Raw genomic sequence first — 12384 nt, 5'->3', positions numbered from 1 at the left:
CTTCTAGGCCATTTGGATGTAACTGCTTTGAGGCATAGTGTGGCTCCTGGGGGTTTTGTTGGTTTGTTTTTTAAGCTCCCCAGGTGATTTTAACTGTACTCAGGAGAACGACTGTCTTAGGGGAAAGTTCTGGTTAAACCATTTCTGATGTAGTCTCGGTGATGCTGGGGATCCTCACTGAGAATAGTGGCCGTGAAGAGAGGAAGTATTGGGAGCCCAGAATTCTGTTACCTGTGAGTGTCCTTAAGTAAAAGGAACGCTAGGAAAGGAGGTATTTTTCTTGTATATCATTCCACACTGTGGCTCATCTCTGTTTACGAAAACTGAAACTTCATCCTTGTCATATGCCACCAAAAGGGTCATGGTCTCCAAGCAAGTGCCTCCTGCCACAAAAAAAGAGCAACCGTCAAGCTCAGATCTACCATGTGGCAAATACATTATTAAACAAACAAAATGCAATGAGGGATTGCATAGAGTGAAAGTAGGAGCTTTGGGAAGAGAGATTAGTAACCTCGGCAAGCTGGTGAGGGAGGTCTTTTGATTAGAGTGATGCTTTTGCTTCTTTCCAGAAAGAAGGAAATACAAGGGTATCCAACTTGGAATGACTGGGTGACACAGGAAAGTCACGTGCGTTGTTGATCACTTTTCTGCTTGTGGCCTCTCTTTCTTTCTACGCTGTCCTCTACTCATCTGTTCTCCAGATTAATTCTTCTTTCCTGCCTTCACCTTAGATTTGCAAGGAAACTTCTGAAGTTTCGGGTGGGTGCAGTGGTGCACACCTGTAATGCCAGTGACCTGGGAGACTGAGGCAAAAGGATCGAAAGTTTGAGACCAGCCTCAGCAACTTAGCAAAACGCTATTTCAAAAAAATAAAAAATCACTGAGCATGGTGGTGTATCCCTGTAATCACAAGTTCAAAACCAGTCTCAGCAACTTAATGAGGCCCTAAGCAACTTAGTGAGACCCTGTCTCAAAATGAACAATAAAAAGGGCTGGGGATATGGCTCAATATCCGCAGTTCTTTCTATTAAAGTGCCCCTGGGTTCAATTCCCAGTACTGATGGGAAGGGGGAGGAAGTTTCATGTAAGAGTTGGGCACACAGTATTTGAAACTACAGTACCAGGGATCACAGCCCAGCTCTGCTACCTACAAGATGTCAGATGCTGACTTACCTAATGCCTCAGCCTCCTGTCTATAGAATGGAGGAAAATGGTACTATCTTTTTTATTTTAGCTCTTTCATTATTATTGCCTAGGAATTAATGTCCTCAGTTGGAATAGCAGTTCAGTACAGAATTCTTCAGGTCCTTATAGATAGAAGTCTCTGAAGAGGATCCTTGGAAGAACCATGGAGTATACGTGGCCTTGATGCCCAACAATGAGAAATTCTGTACAATGAATGACTTACATGAGAGACAGATTGGATGGATTGGGTATCTGCTTGGAACAGCTGAATGGGTTCTATTTTACTGCCTGCGAATCTGCCTGGCCGATGAGGATTCCCTCTGGGAAATAGAGCTCCCTTTGGGGAGGAGCCGTGAGTCTCCCAAGGAGGATTTTACCCTCTATTTCCAGCCGCCATGGTTCTAGCACCTTCCCAGATCAAGCAGGATAACACAGAACCTTTCCTATTCGCATGCCTAACACTTCTGCAACACTGCGGCCATCCTCCTATCTCTGCCAAAGATGTGAACGCCACTGACCCTTCCTCTTTGTCCACTCTTTCTGCTCAGCTTCTCAGCAGACCACAGACCTCTCCATGTCCCAAGGAAAAGCCCATAGAAAGTCACAGGCAGGCGACTCCAACGAGGAGTTCCCATCTGATGATGAGCCCAGGTCATTTCCGTCATATGGCTCTGGCACCCTCAGTGTATCAGTGACACGTGTCCCTCTGTAGCTGCAAGGTGGCCACTGTAGCAGCAAAAACCTACAATGTTCAAAAGCATTTAGGGTGGGAGAGGCATTTCATTCATTTATCTCTTTATTCCAGGAAAGTTCCTCCTGTCCAATCCCATCGAACAGCACAGGGCCACATAACTACGCCCTCACTTAAGAAGGCTAAGAAATTGAGTATCTGAATTTTCAGCTTCTTAGAAGTTGAGGAAGGGGCTGCCAGCAATAAAAAAAAGTATAGGGAAATGGCCATTAGATTGGCACCTACAACATCTGTGACACAACCAGATTGCCGCTAGACCAAAAAAAAATCAATAAAGAATTAGAAAATTTCAATAGCACTATCAATCAACTTGATCTGATATATATGTATATATATATATAAAATGTATCAGAAACTGCAGAATATACCTTCTTTTCATTCATACATTAATAAAAATAGAGCATAAGGGCTGGGGTTGTGGCTCAGTGGTAGAGCACTCACCTAGCATGTAGGAGGCACTGAGTTCGATCCTCAGCTCCACATAAATATAAAATAAAGATATTGTGTCCACCAAAAACTAAAAAATAAATATTTTTTTTTAAAAAACAGAGCATCAGCTAGGTCATAAAAAGAGTTGCCATAGATTAAATTAAGTCATATAAAGTATTATTTTTGACTGCAGAAGAATAAAACATTAATTAGCAATACACCATCTAAGTAAACCTGAAACATCTCGAAATTGTGTTTCTAAATAATTTTTGTTTTAGGGGCTGGGGATGTAGCTCAGAGGTAGAGCACTTGCCTAGCAGTTGGAGGCACTGAGTTTGATCCTCAGCACCACATAAAAATAAATAAATAAAATTAGGGACCATCAATAACTACAACTAATTTTTTTTAAAAAAAGTAACTTCATGTTTTAAAGAAAAAAAAATCAGTGGGGAAATTAGAAAACTTTTTGAGCTTTATTATTATTTTTTTTAGGTGGACACAGTATCTTTATTTTACATTTATGTGGTGCTGAGGATCGAACCTGGTACCTTGTGCATGCTAGGTGAGTACTCTACCACTGAGCCACCACCCCAGCCCACTTTTTGAGCTTTATGATAAAAAATTAACATATGTCGGAATTTGTGAGGTGAAACTAAAATCACTCTAGATGAAAAGATTGAACTTTAAATTCTTATATCAATGATGGTGCCAATTTTTTTTTGTGGGGGTGGTTCTGAAGTGCTTAACCACTGAGACACGTCCTCAGCCCTTTGTTATATTTTGTTTAGAGACAGGGTCTTACTGAGTTACTTGAAGACTTGCTAAGTTGCTGAAGTTGGCTTTGAACTTGTGATCTTCCTGCCTCAGACTTTTGAGCCACTAGGATTACAGGCATGTATCACAAGATTATGTATCAAGATTGTGCTTTCACAGTAAGTGTCAAGAATACAAGCAACAATAAATGTTGCCAAGGATGTGGGGAAAAGGTACACTCGTACATTGCTGGTGGGACTGCTAATTGATGCAACCACTATGGAAAGCAGTATGGAAATTCCTCAGAAAACTTGGAATGGAACCACCATTTGACACAGCTGTTCCATTCCTTGTTTATGCCCAAACAATTCAAAATTAGCATACTATAGTGACACAGCCACATCAATGTTTACAGCAGCTCAATTCAAAATAACTAAGCTATGCAACCAAACTAGGTGTCCTTCCACAGACAATGGATAAAGGACATGTGGTATATATATACAATGGAATATTACTCAGCCACAAAGAAGAATGAAATTATGGCATTTACGGGTAAATGAATAGAGCTGGAGAATATCATGCTAAGTGAAATAAACTAATCCCAAATAACTGAAGGCCAAATGTTTTCTCTGATATGCTGATGCTAACTTACAATAAAGAGGTTCTAGGGAAGAATAAAGCTATTTTGAATTAGGCAGAGGAGAGTGAAGGGAGGAGAGGGGTATGGGGAGAGGAAGGACAGTAGAATAAATTAGATTTTATTACCTATGTGAATATATAACTACATGACCCCTGTGATTCTACATCATGTACAACCAGAAGAATGAGAAACTATACTCCATTTATGTATGATGTGTCAAAGTGTATTCTACTGTCATGTATAACTAATTTGAACAAATTTTAAGAAAAAGAATTGTGCTAAAATAAGAGGAACAGAGTAAGCCCAAATAAGTAGAAGAAAGAAAATAATAAAATTAAGAGCAGATGGATGAGAAAAACAAAATGAAACTCAGAGAAGTAACAAGAAAAATTCACTACTTACAACTTTGGTTCTTTGAAATTAACAAAATTAACAACCCTCCCAGGTAGAATTGTCAGGGAAAACCAAAACACACATCACCAATATCAGGAATCAAATATGTTAGTTACAAATCCTACACCCATTAAAAGGATAATATAATATCACAAATAACTTTATGCCAAGAAATTTAACAGACTGGATAGAAATGACAGATTTCCTAAAAAAAAAAAAAAAATACATCTGACTTAAAGTGATACAAGGTGAACTAGAAAATCTCAGTAGCCCTATAGCTATTTGAGAAATTGAATACATTATCATAAAACCTTCCACAAATAAAATACCCTCCAGGCCTGGATGGTCTTACTATTGAATTCTACCAAATATGCAAGGAAGATGCTGAGCCACTGCTATACAGTCTATTGGGAAAAGAGTAGAGAGTCCATCTCCATCTATTTTATGACACCTAAACCAGAGGAGAGTCAGTACAAGAAATTATAGGTGGTATCCTTGAGAACCTCTGAAGCAAATCCTGAGCAAAAAAAAATTAAGGAAATTGAGTCCATCTTTCAGAAATGCAAGATTGAGTTAACACTTAAAATTTAATTGATAGGGATAGGGATATAGCTCAGTTGGTAGAGTGCTTGCCTCATATGCACAAGGACCTGGGTTCAATCCCAACACCACCAAAAAAAAAAAAAAAAAAAAAGAAAAGAAAAAAGAAAAAAAGAAAAAATGCATTTGATGTCTCTTTTTCTATTACATACCTGAGACTATCCATTTCTGCCCAAAGATACCAAAATAGGTATATGGAGCTTACAGGAGCACTTGTAGTATATTAGGTGACCCAGTCTAGAAGCTTCTTTTTTTTTTTGTCCCCATAAACCCACACTCTCTTCCCTCACCTACAGATACCAAAGCAACAGCTGAAAAAGATCTAAAATCAAATCCCACCTCATTCCCCTCTCACCAAGAGACATCTGGTAGCCCAGTGTGGGGAAAACTCTTTGGTCAATTTGGATGGCACCGGAGTCAGTAGTCAAACCAAGCAGAGCAAAATTACAACCCAAAGTCTCTGAATATTAAACTGTCATTGAAACCATAGTTTGGACCATGATCAGTAGACCATGATCTTTGATCCATGTTCTAAAGCTAAATAAGTGATTGACCACTAAAATGTGAAGATTTACATAGGATCCAGAGTCTTGTAATGATATAGAAATACACACAGAATACAATTGAAAATTACCCCAAAATCAAGAATGAAGAAAAATAATGATTTGAATGAGAAATGACAATCAATTGATAGCAATACTTCGATAAGTCAGATTTTAAAACAATCATCATAAAAATGTTTCAGCAATCAAATACAAATTCTCCTGAAACAAACTTCAATGAAAAATGTATACAATCTCAGTAAAGAAATCAAAATTATAAAAGAGAAGATATTGGGAATCCAATATCTTCTCTTTTATAATGTGGAAATTTTATGAACTTGCTGATTGGGCTTAATGAGTGATGAGGATAGAATCAGTGAATTTGAGGTCAAAACAACAGAATTCACTCAATTTGAACAGAAGAAGGAAAATAGGTAAAAACAAACAACTCTTCAGCGACCTGTAGGAAATAATAAAGGATCTAATATTTGTAGCATCAGAGTTCCAGAAGAAGAGGAGAAAGAGAGTGAGGCTGAAAGACTATTTGAAGAGATATGATGGAAAATTCTCCAAATGTGGCTAAAGATACAAACAGGTCCATGAAGCTGATCAAATCCAAACCATAATACACCCAGAGAAATCCATGCTAAGACATACCGTAATTAAACCTTTGCAAACTAAAAATGAAGAAGGCTGTCAGACACAATGCCTCACCTACAGAGGACATTATTCAAATGATGGCACATTTCTCATCTGAAATCATGGAGGCCAGAAGGAAGTGTTACCTTATTTTTGAGGTGCTGAAAGAAAAAACAACTACCAACCATAAAATCTAAATCTGGTGGAACTATTATTCAGGAATACTGGGAAATAGGAAAAACTAAAAAAAAAAAAATTGTTACTGTTAGAGCTACTCTTAGTTTCTTAATTAAAGGAGTTTCTTCAAATAGGAAGGACTCAATACAGAAAGAATCTTGGAGGGTTAGGAAGGAAAAATGAAGAACAGAAAGAGCAGAGACATGAATACACATTTTTTTGCTTTTTAATATTCTTTTTCTCATGAATTTAATAGATTTTATTTAATGATCAACATCCAAATGATAACACCATTTTATGTTCAAGGCAGGTGGGAAAAGTCAAAGGATCTAAGTGGATTTGAGATGTCTATATTCAAAAGTGTAAAGTAAAAATTTTAACAAAGGGCTGGGGATGTGGCTCAGTGATAAAGTGCCCCTGGGTTAAATCTCCAATAGAGAAAAAAATTTAAAAAAGGTAAAATGAGCTGGGTACAGTGGTGCATGCCTATAATTCCAGCTCCATGGGAGGCTGAAACAGGGGGATCACGAGTACAAAGCCAGTCTAGGCAATTTACCAAGACTGTCTCAAAATAATACCTAAAAAAATGGGCTGGGGGTGTAGCTCAGTGGTAAAGTGCTTGCCCAGCCTGCATAAGACCTTGAGTTCAACCCCTGTCCCCTCCCCTGCACAAATAGCTAAATGATACCAGTCAATGTTATGTCACATATATGTATTAAAATATCCAGAGTACCAATATACACAGGTATGTATTCAAAAATTCCAAAATAAGTTAAGTCAAGATGGAATCCTAGAATATGTCCAATACACAGAAATTCAAAGCAGAAACAGTGCAACGATATTGAGAGGAAATAGATAAAATGAATAATAAAAGTGAATAATAAAATTGCAGATTTGTGTGATCATATAAGAATTGTCTCAAATGTAAATGATGTAAATATATGCACAGAAAGACAGATTGTTAGAGCAATATAAGAAAATGTGACCCAACCTTATGGAGCATGTAAAAAACTCCAAATCAATGACACAGGTAGGTCGAAAGAAAGGGTTGGAACATGACACCATGCAAACAATCAGTTATATCAGGAATGTTATTAGTATCTGATAAGGCAGGTTTCAACTAGAGAAAATTACTATAGACAGAAGGGGCATTACAGAATGATAAAACAATCAATCTTCTAGGAAGACATAATGGTCCTAAATGTATATGCACTGAAGAACAGAGCTTCAAAACCCATGAAACAAAAATTGACAGGGTAGAAAGGAGAAATAGATAAATCTTCAGTTACATGCATCTTGGCAGAGGCCATCCGTGCGATTTCAGCAACACCATCAACCCACAGAGCCAGCTGATATATAGAACATAATCGCAAAAGAGTCTATTGAACATTCATCAAGACAGGCCATATCCTGAGTTTTAAAATAAACATCAATAAATGGAAAATAATTGAAATTAAATAGTGTCTTCTCTGAACATACAGGAATCCAACTAGAAACCGATCACAGAAAAACAAGAGGCAAATCTCTAAAACAGAGAAATTGAACAACACACTCCTAAGTAATCCATGACTCAGAAAGGAAGTCTCCATAGAAATTTAAAAATACCCAGGACTCAAGGAAAGAGAAAACACAACTTATCAAAATTGATGGAATGCACCTAAAGTAGTGTTGAGAAGAACATTGAAAGCACAAGTGATTACGTTAGAAACAAAAAAGATCTAAAATTAATAAACTGCATTCCTACTTCAGGAAATTAGAAAAGCAAGAGCAAAGTAAACTCAAAGGAAATCAGAAGAAAGAACATAACAAAGAAAAGAAGCAGACATCATTGAAATTGAAAATAGAAAAACAAAAGAGAATCTCTATGGGAAAAAAAAAAGACCCTGGTCCTTCAAAAATTAATAAACATATAAACTTCTAGTATTGAAAAAATAAAAATAGAGAAGAAATAAGTCACCAATATCAGAATGAAAAAAAAAAAACTATCACTACATGTCTTGCAGACGTTAAAAATACAGTAATAGAATAATACTGTCCACACCTTGATCCTCATGAATTCGACAACTTAGAGGAAATGGATCAATTCCTCAAAAACTGTGAACTACCAAAGTGCCACAACAGGAAAAAGACATTCTGATTAATCCTTTAAGTACTAAGGAAATTACGGTCATAATTTTAAAATTTTCGGAAAAAGGAATCTTCCATCCTAGACGGCTTCGTTTGGAGAATCCTAAAATACACTGGAAGAATAATTAATCCCAAATGTATATAATCTGTTGCAGAAAGCAGAAGAGGCAAATTTCTCAACTTGTTGGAGGCTCTTACTATTACTAAATGCAGATAATGACAATGTAAAAATTTTTTTAAAAAGGAGGGAGGAGGAAGGAAAAAAAACTACAAATCAATATTTCTTATAAATCTAGATATAAAGATTCTCAACAAAATATTAACAAACTCAATTCAATAATGTCTTAAAAATTACACACCATATTCAGGGAGCTTTATTGGAGTTATGTGAGGCTTATACAACTTTTGAAAAGCAATTGAATCAATCCCTCATATCAACAAACCACAAAAAATATCACAATATATATTTATATGTGTATGTAACATATAAAATATATTTAGATATGTGTCAGATGAATTTTATACACTATCAACAATTAAGAAAGTAAAGTTTAAATTTTAATTATAGTAATGTCTGCAAATACAAAATACTTAAAAATCAACCAATACTTTTTCACTGAAAGTATGGCTGAAATTTTAAAGAAGACCCAAATAAAAGCCGATATTATACCATGTTCATGGGTTGTAAAACTAAATATTGCTAAACGTCAATTCACTCTAAGTTGATATTTGATTCAACACAATTCCATTCTAAATTTCAGTCATCTTTTCAGTAAAAACTGACAGAACAGATTATAAAATTAAATGTAGAAGCAAGCAACCTACAATTGCAAAATCAATTAAAGAACAAGATTAAGGGACTGGGGATGTAGCTCAGTGGCAGAGCGCTTGCCTAGCATGTGTGAGGCACTGGGTTCGATCCTCAGCACCACATAAAAATAAACAAATAAAATAAAGGCATTCTGTCCATCTACAACTAAAAAATTTTTTTAAAAAAGAACAAGATTAAAGGTCTTTCCATATATTGAATGAGAATTGTCTATGATTCTATTGTATTCATCCTTTTACTATAATTATTATTAATATAATGTGTGCTCTTTGTGGAAAGAGACCATGACTTAATTATCTCTGTGTCTCTTAACACAAGCACAAATATTTATGGTAAAAAATTGGGCATCTCAGTTCCTGAGCAGGTGGGTAGGGCTCTTTAGTGATAATGTCACAAGTATAGTCAGTGTCTTTTCTTTCCAAGATCTAGGTCCAGATCCTTGGGACTGAGGTTTCCATTGAACACATGGGCATCTTCCCTTGAGGTTATTCAGTGGGTTTGGTTTTACATTAAGGAATTAACTAGGAGTCTGGCTTCAGCCAATCCTAGATTTAATTATTCATGATAAATATTGCTTGCCAATTGACATCTTTGTGCATATTGGCTCTGATGATTCTGGTCTTCAATTGCATATGGCTTCTCTTTCTTTAACATTACACATAACTCAGTTCTCCAAAGTGAGACAGAGGGCCCTTTTTGAGCATTTAAGGTGACCTCAGTTCTGGATATCAGCCCATGAATTTTACGCCTTGCCAATTCTCAAGTACTTTATTCTTAATCCACAGCCCTCTGGACTTTTATAAAAAGCTGTGAGAAATCCAAAAGACCATCCACTTTGTCTTAACAAAAGTTGCAAATTGGTATCAGTCTATGTTTGCACATTTCCAACCATTATTCCTACCCAAAGTTGTTTATTTGTGATGAGATTTGGTCTAGTTTAGTATCCAATGAGATCATCCATGATGGCTTTTGAAATAATCTCTTCTTTGATTGTTTATCTCCTAGAATCTTCACAGCATACTAAGGAAGTCATCCCTGCCAAAGCCTGTTGTTCTTTCCATTAGGTCATTAAGGATACCACCAAATCCAAGCATAAGAAGCTTTTCCCATCCAGAATAGAAAAAGATGCTCCTTTTGGTTTTCTGGGTTTCACATTCTTACATTTTCTGATTAAGAAGACTTAGTCAATGTCAAGGTGATGCAAAACAATTAGTCTGTTTGGACAAATCTATTCAGCACCGTCTACTCTGTGGATGGCCAGGAACAAAAACAAGTCACGTACATTGAGTTATTAGATTCATTTTCATCTACTGATGGATGCTGTAGTTTACAGGTAGCATCAAATATTTGTTGAACATCTGTGATATGCTGCATGAAGTGAGAATTCTGAAGATGAAAAAGATAAAGTCCCCAGATGCACATATGCAGATCAAGCAGAGGAGTACATGATAAAGATCCATAGTTACAAACTAATGCAATATGAATGCTATTGGAACTACAAGGGAAAGAACATTACAAATGGTCCAACCATAGGGAATATCATTGGGGAACATGGTATTTGAAGTGGACCATTAAGAATAGATAACTGTTCCTTTGGGAAGGAAAGATATGCCTATGGATGAAATAGCACATGCTAAGTCAGAAAGCCATGGGCTATAGGCATGGTGCTGTGGTCAGCAAAACTTCACTATGCCAGCCACTTTGTTCATAAAAGTGAAGAAACAGGAGGCAGTTGATGGGTTACAGGAGCCACTCGGGAATTGCTCATTTGAAGAAAAAAAAATTTTGGTAGTGGGGTGTTAGAGTCTGTAAACAAGTCAAGATGGCGCCTGGCATTTTGCAGAGGGAGCGGTTTGTGAAGTAAAGCTAGTGAGCCATTAAGTGTGAAGATTCCTTATTGTTTGACTGCTGTATCTAGTTTATGTTAATTAAGATAAGCTGTGTGGAATGTATATATACCCCTCCTGTCCTACAATAAACGGCTCCCACTCCTGATGTATTGATGTACACAAGTTGCTCGTCACCTCCCAGTTATTTTGCTGCAGCCGGACTGCGGCAGTGGTGTGGGGGGGGGGGGGTTGAGGAATTGAACTCAGGAATTAATCCTGACAGTAGCACTCTGAAGTAGATACTACTACCTCTATTCTACATTAGAGGAAATTAATACATAGTTAATTAACTTGCTTATGGATTCATAGCTAGTAAATAGAGGAGTTAGTAATGTAGCTCAAGTCCATATCCTCAATTGCTAGGCTCAAGTCCATACCCTTATTCCTGGCTAGAGGTAATGATAATCTGTCTCTCATAGAGTTGTTGTGAGTATGCCATAATATTTGTTGCATAGTAGACACTCAATGAAAATTACTATTGGAAGACAAAGTTACTTCCCTAAAGTAGCACATGGCTTGGTTGACAAAAGAGCATGGCACCTTTAGTCCTTAAAATAATGAGTTTGTTGTTGTTTTGTTTAATTTTGCTTCAAAAACCTTAACTGGTTTATTTTTGCAGGTTTGCAAAAGTAAAATTTGAGTTCCACATTTTTATGGTTCAGTTAAGGTCCCCTGAAAAGCTCATGTGTTTGGCAATACAGGAAAGTTCAGAGGTGAGATGATTAGATTTTCAGTGGAAATGATGATTAGATTAATTCATTGGATAAATTAATAATTTGAATGGGCTACTGGGTGGTAACTGTAGACAGGTGATCCATGGCCGAAGGAAGTAAGTTATGCCTGCCATTGGACTTCATCTTCTTCCTGGCTCCTAATGTGCTATTCCCCCCCCCCCCGTGTGTGTGACTGTGTGTGTCTATCTATCTGTCTATCTGTCTGTCTATCTATCCATCCATCCATTCCTTTCTCTCTTTCCTGGCTGCCATTAGCTGAGAAGCTTTCCTCCACCAGCCCTTCTACCCTGATATTCTGCCTTACCCCAGGCTCAGAGTAGTGGAGTTAGCTGACCATGGACTGAATCTCTGAAACCATGAGCTGAAAGTAAGCTTTTCCTCCTCTAGGTTATTCTTTTCAGCATATTGGTTACAACAATGCAAAGCTGTCTAACAAATACATTCAATAATTACAAACGAAAGTAAATACAGGGGCTGGGGATGTGGCTCAAGTGGTAGCGCGCTCGCCTGGCTTGCGTGCAGCCCGGGTTCGATCCTCAGCACCACATACAAACAAAAGATGTTGTGTCCGCCGAAAAGTAAACAATAAATATTGAAATTTAAAAAAAAAAAAGAAAGTAAATACAGATGATTTTTTCAGTTGCCATGACTTGAGTATTTATAAAACATACATGCTACACCCATGTTCATATCAGT

The sequence above is a fragment of the Ictidomys tridecemlineatus genome, chromosome 13 (genome assembly GCF_052094955.1).
Source record: "Ictidomys tridecemlineatus isolate mIctTri1 chromosome 13, mIctTri1.hap1, whole genome shotgun sequence".
Taxonomy (NCBI): Eukaryota; Metazoa; Chordata; class Mammalia; order Rodentia; family Sciuridae; genus Ictidomys; species Ictidomys tridecemlineatus.
The sequence above is the reverse complement of the archived record's forward strand: the minus strand, read 5'-3'. Positions refer to the sequence as shown.